This window comes from Monodelphis domestica, chromosome 4 (assembly GCF_027887165.1).
Source record: "Monodelphis domestica isolate mMonDom1 chromosome 4, mMonDom1.pri, whole genome shotgun sequence".
Taxonomy (NCBI): domain Eukaryota; kingdom Metazoa; phylum Chordata; class Mammalia; order Didelphimorphia; family Didelphidae; genus Monodelphis; species Monodelphis domestica.
Genome location: NC_077230.1, coordinates 50,907,360 through 50,914,341, shown reverse-complemented (window position 1 = coordinate 50,914,341; position 6,982 = coordinate 50,907,360). Strand labels below are relative to the sequence as shown.

At 37.4% G+C, this 6,982-nt stretch overlaps 1 pseudogene; it reads right to left on the bottom strand.

The window, feature by feature from the left end:
- Positions 1-255: 255 nt before the first annotated feature.
- On the bottom strand, positions 256-1,104 carry LOC100010424 (nuclear receptor-binding factor 2-like; annotated as a pseudogene).
- Positions 1,105-6,982: the final 5,878 nt, after the last annotated feature.

The following is a 6,982-nucleotide window of genomic DNA, read 5'->3' as shown; positions in this document are numbered from 1 at the left end:
CAGGTTACCTTCTGGTCTGAGTCAGGGGAGACCCCTGAGACTAGGGTCAGTGCCAGCTTTAGGCCACATCCTACCCCACCCCACTGGCTTGGCCAGCTCTCTGACTCAGTGGCTGCTTCTCCTCCAGGGGAACATTGGGCGGCCACCCCCAGCCCCAGCCAGGATATCACCAGCTCCATGGTTTTCCCTGTTCATCATGTTTCCCTTGTGATATCCTCTGACTCGCCATCACCATAGCTCCACTTTTCCATCCACTTAGCTGTTCATCAATCCTTTCAGAATATATTTGGGGAGTTCCAGAAGTGGGAGGACCGGGGACAGAAAGTCGAAGTTTGGTTAGATTGGGGATGTGAACATCCTTGGCTTTTCCTGTATTAGCTACAAACTCTGGCCAGGCAGAGAAAGCTGAAGCAATTTCTGTTGCAGGAGGCAGGCTCCATAATTCAGATTCTTCTATGAAGTCAGCATCGATATCCAATTCCTTTTCCATGGGAGACTTCTGGAGTCTGGCCTTTTCAGCCCAGAGCTGCTTGTTTTCTTCTCTCAATCTTTCGTTGTTGGTGACCAGAAACTCTATGTGTCGCTTCAGATCAGCGATCTTGGTTGCCTGCTCTTCTATTATGGTTTTTTCCTCTTTGGGGGCTTTGCTGACAGTACATGGTTTAGGTATGTCTTTCTTCTTTTGAAGGAGAAAAACAGTGTGTCTGGATTCCTGTCAAAGACCCCCGGCACTGTTGGAGAGAGCTTCTAGGGGGCAGGACAGAAGAGCTGAGGTCTAGGCCCACTCAGACCATCAGACCCATCTTCAACAGATGGCTTGCACAATGTCAGAAGGTAAGGAATTCCATCAGGGGTCTGCTAGGATTTCCACCTTTCCTCCCATTTGACCCTTTCACACCTCTACTGAATAAGAAAGAGCTATTTCATGTAATTCCACTGATAACTGAGCCTGCTGAACTGTATCAGCTTCATGGTTTCAGAAAGATATGCAACAGCCTTTTGGTGACAAGAAATATCCTCTTCCTATTTCCCTGAAGCAAAGGACTGGTCTGCTTTCCTGCTCTGCTGATGAGTTGGGTTCAAGGTCCTGTCCATCACTTCCATAAATGCCTGATCTGGGAGAAGCCGTGGTGGCTGTGGCCCCCTGGCACATGGAGAGCCAGAGGAGGATGGCACTTGAGAAGGGCGGGCAGACAACTAGGCACTGCTTCTGGATCAACACAGCTGCCACTGCAGCTTTCTCCTCCCCCTCTTCAGTTGCAGCTGGAGCTGGAGCCAGAGCCCCACTATATTCATATCTTGTCTCAGTTGCTTTTTAAATGTATGTCATTGGACAAGTCACTTGCTTTCTCTGTGAATTAGTTACCTCATGTATAAATTGAGCTGCCTTACATGTGTATGATCTGATAAGTCTTTGGATTTTGAACTATATATCTTAATAACTTTTTAATTCCACCTTAGGATTTTCATGTAATTCCTGTATACCCCCATCTTCAAACACTATCTTAGTGCCTTCACTAGACAGGTAATAATCTTGCTTTTCCCCCTACCCATTGCCATCAATATTTGATACTTCAGTCAATTTCTTAAATACAACATTTTCCAGCTCTGTTTTAAATGATGCAGTAAAAGTGACACACTGTGCCTCACCAACTCCTTAAATTTACCACCTCTAGCATACAGAACTTTAAATTTTCACTCTCTAATCACACCCTGATATCCATCCCTTTATTTCTCACACCTGTCTACTTTCATTATTCCAGTTCTTCATCCTATAAAGCTGTGTCAAAATCTAGCTCTGGTTAGGGGCAGTCATAAAGATTCAGAAACTCTCTAAGGATTCAGTTGATTACTGAGGTCACAGACTGTGTGAAGAATTCTGGGTTGGTTAGAGGAAAGTTCTGGAGAGAAGAAAGAGAAAACCATTAGTGAAAGTTGAAGGTCAGGATATGTGATATGCACTGTCAAAGAGAGCATGAGATTTGTACTTTCTTGCCCAGGGATTCAAAGTGTCAAAATACAGTAGTTGTTGTTGCCTTGGTTAAAAATGAACCAGAGCTGGGGCAAGAATGACTCATCTCTTTTTCCCCATAGAGATTCCATCATTTCCTTTGCCATAATTTATTGTAGGATTATGTAAAATATATTTCCACTTACCTTCCTGTGTTGTTTGGGGATTATAGAAATTGGTAGCCAGGGGGCAGCGGGGTGGCTCAGTGTATTGAAAGCCAGGCCTAGAGACAAGAGGTCCTGGGTTCAAATCTGGCTTCAGATACTTCCTAGTGGTGTGACCTTGAGCAAGTCACTTAACCCCCATTTCCTAGTCCTTACCACTCTTCTGCTTTGGAGTCAATACACAGTATTGACTCCAAGACAGAAGGTCGGTGTTTAAAAAAAAAAAAGAAATTGGTATCCATTTCTCTCCAAAATAATGTCAACACCATTCCAGTGGAAAACACTGGATATGAAAGCAGCTGAAAAACTGGCAGGCTTTTAGAGCAAGTAACTGGATATTAGGGCTATTCATTGTTTCATTTGAGAGAAAAAGGTGATATATAAGCATGAGAAGTAAAAAACAATAAAAAATCTTCCTCATTCATTCTTATTCTTCATGACCCCTCTTTGACACATAGCTAGTAAGCATATGAGGCTGGATTTGAATTCAGGAAAAGAAATTCCTGATTTTAATGTTCAGGACTCTATGCAATGCACCAAAATAACTTAGAATACTTCATATTTCCCTAGTCAATATATAGATCTAGTTATTGTGAGACTAAAGCTAAGACTTTAGAAACAAAATAGAGCTCTTTTTTTCTCAGAACCATTAAGAAAGGCACTCCTGAGTTTTCTTCAAAATCTTTTCAGGGCTTGTTTATATATTTGTAGACACCTGCAGATCCAAGTTTTTCAATTTTCATTGGTTGATTTTTGCCATTTCATTCTTAAAATTTAAGTGATATTTAAAAATATAGTTACTCTCAAATCAGATTTTCTCTTCTCTGGGATGAACTGGATTTCTGAAACTGGTCTTGTTGATTTTATTAATTTAATTATGTTTATTTCTATTGATTTCTGGGTAAACATGGCAGAAATGTAGACCCTGTACTCTTCATCTCCTCTCCATTTACCAATATAGACTACTTCAAAAGACCAAAAAAACCAAACAAACAAACAAATAAAAAAAGCAAATTCATATGAATGAAGGGACCCTATAGAAGGACTCAGAATTTAAGATATTTGTGGGATTTGGGCATTTACACACTATAAGGGGTTGAAATAGCTTCTACTAAAACATGAGTTGATCAACTCTCCCCCACACCCCACCTACTGAGCCATAGTCAGAGGCAGTGAACTAGAATCAGTGAGTGAGTGAGGGGCACCTCTAGGTCTTTGGCAGCTGACTAAGATCACCAAAGATCTACCCCTGAGAGCAGGTAGACCTGAAAACCCAGAAGGCTGAAGAGTACAGACCTTGGACACCCACACAGAGATATCACAGAGAAGGGCAGTAAACAGTAGAAGCTACAGAGACTCAAGAGGTGGCCTCAGAAAAAGCCTTGCTCCTTAGCTCTATACACAGAGAGCCTGCCCAGACTTCTAACTGCAAAGGGAAGGAAAAAGCACCATAGCGATGCCAAATAGTGCCCAGGAAACACAACTTCCCTACACCAAGAAAAACAAGGAGAAGGTATTTATCCTGGATAATTTTCATAGTGGAAAAAAAATCCAGATTACAAAGGAAATAGCAGAAGAGGTCATACAAATAAATCCATTCAAACCTTCAAAAATGGAAATTAGCCACAAGTTTTTGAAGAATTTAAAAAAAGGAGCTTATCAAAAAGATGGAAGGATTTGGCAAGAAAAGTGGCAAATAGTTCAAAAAGAAAATAAAAGTTTAAAGTATAGGAACTCCCCAATGGAATAACAGTTGGAAGCCACAAAAAGCAGTATAAACCAAACTGAAAAGGAAAATCAAAAAAATTATAGTGTAAAACCAGTCCTTAAAGACCAGAATTAGGCAATTAGATGTCAATGATCTTGCAAAGCAGCAAGAATTAATAAAGCAAAGTCAAAAGACTGACAAAATAGAAGAAAACATAAAATATCTCACTGACAAGATGATAGATTAAGAAAACTTGTCTTGAAGAGACAATTTGGGAATCATTGGTCTACCTTAAAAACCAGAAATACACAGAAATCTTGACATCATGCTACAAGAAATTATCCAAGAAAACTGCCCTGATATTCTTTAACAAGAGGGCAAAACAGAAATTGAAAGAGTTCATAGAACACCCTCTATACAAAATCCTCAAAAGAAAACACCTAGGTATATAATTGCCAAATTCAAGAGCTTCCAAGCTAAGGGGGAAATTTGACAAGAAGCCAAAAAGCGAAATTTCAGATATCAAGGAGCACCAATCAGGATCACACAAGACCTGGCAGCTTCCACACTAAAGGACCACAAGGCTTGGAATATGATATTCAGAAAGGCAAGATAATTGGGTCTTCAACCAAAAATCACATACCCATCAAAACTGACTATATACTTCTAGGGAAAAGCATGGGCATTCAACAAAATAGAAGATTTCCAAGTATTTGTAAAGAAAAGACCAGAACTAGGTGAAAAGTTTGATATCAAACAAAGATCAAGAGAAACATGAAAAGGTAAATAAAAAAGAGGGGAAAGGGAAAAAGTTTTTTTTTTAATTTTCTTCTTTAAAGGATTCAATAAGATCAAATTGTTTATATTAATATATGGAGAAATGTTGTTTGTAACTCTCAAAAATTATATTCACTATTATAGTAATTAGAAGAATAATTCACAGGTAGAGATTGGATTAATAAGCGGTATAAGATAATATACAAAAAGAAAAAAGAAAAAGGGAGGGGGGAATAGAAGATGGCACCAAGAGAAACTTGAAGGAATAAGGTAAATAGGATAATCTAGATCACACAAAGATGCACATGGAAAGGGGAGGGTAAGAATACTCTTATAAGAAGAAGAGGAAGAGAGCACTGATAGATAATACTTAAACCTCAGTGAAATTAATTCTGAGAGGGAAGAGAAGCCAGATTCATTGGGGTCTTGAATTCCATCTTAACCTACAGGGTAATTAAGAAGGGAAAACTAAGCTGGGGGGGGAGTGGGGCAGGGAGTACAAAAAGGGAGGGAAAGAGATGGAGGAGGGAACTTAATAGATCCTTAAAAAATAATGAGGGAACAAAATGGGAGCAGGCAGAAAGGGAAGCATATTAAGGGTAGGGATTATGTGGAATGAATAAAAACAAACCACTGGTTTCAAAAGATATAGCAGGGAAAAAAAAGGAAAAACTAGGAGAGGTTATCAAAATGTTGGGAATACACAAGTTGCAAGCATAACTTTGAACATGAATGGGATGAACTAACCCATAAAATGAAAACAAATAACAGAGTAGATTAGAAACCAAAATGCTACTATATGTTGTCTACAAGAAACACACATGAAGTGGGTAGACACTAACAGGGTTAGAATTAAATGTTAGAGAAAATCTATTGGGCCTCAACTGAGGAAAAGAAGGCAGCAGTTGCAATCATGATATCTGACAAAGCCAAAGTAAAAATAGATATGAATAAAAGATATAGGGAAAGGAATTACAATAGACAATGAGGAAATAGTGGTACTCAACATGTATGCAACAAACAATAGTTTGAATTAAAAAAAAGAAGAAATAGAATACTTAAATAATCCCATATCAGAAAAAGAAGTTGAACAAGCTATCAAGGAACATCCTAAGAAAAATTCCCTACGGATAGATGGCTCCACTTCTATCAAACATTTGAAGAACAACTAATCTCAATATTATACAAACTATTTGACAAAATTAGCAACAAAGGAATTCTACCAAATTCTTTTTATGTCACATATACGGTACTGATTCCCCAAGGAGGGAAACCAAATAAGAGAAAGAAAACTATAGATCATTCTTCTTAATGAACATAGATGCAAAAATCTTAAATAGAATACTAGCAAAAAGACTCCAGCAAGTGATCATGAGGGTTATTCATTATGATCAGATGGAATTTTTATAGGTCTGTAGTAAGAAAACCATCTACATCATTGACCATATCAATAAGCAGAACAATAAAAATCACATGATTTTCTTAATAGAGTCAGAATAAGCTTTTGACAAAATACAATACTCATTACTACTGAAAACATTAGAAAATATAGGAATAGAAGGATAATAAACAGTATATATCTAAAACCATCAGCAAACATTATGTAATATAGGGATAAATTAGAAGACTTCCCAATAAGATCAGGAGTGAAACAAGGATGCCCATTATCACCTCTATTTTTTAACATTGTACTAGAAATATTAGCAGTAGCAAATAGAGAAGAAAAAATTGAAGTTATTAAAATAGGCAATGAGGAGACCAAATTATCACACTTTGTGAATGATATAATGATCTACTTAAAGAATCCTAAAGAATCAACTAAAAAGCTAGTGGAAATAATCAACAACTTTAGCAAAGTTGGAGGATATAAAATAAACCTACATAAGTCATCAGTATTTCTCTCTGTATATATTTCCAACACATCTCAGCATCAAGAATTAGAAAGAGAACTTCAATTTAAAAATCACCCTAGACAATATAAAATACTTAGGAATCTATCTGCCAAGACAAACACAGGAACTATATGAACACAACTACAAAACACTTTCCACACAATTAAAACTTGATCTAAATAATTAGAAATACATTAATTGCTCATGAGTAGGATGAGCTAACATAATAAAAATGACAATCCTACCCAAACTTAGTTATTTATTTATTGCCATACCCATTGAACTATGAAATTTTTTTTTCCTGAATTAGAAAAAAAAACATAACAAAGTTCATTTGGAAGAACAAAAGATCAAGGATATCCAAGGAAATAAGGGAAAAAATATGAAGGAAGGTGGCCTGGTAGTACCAGGTCTCAAATTATACTATAAA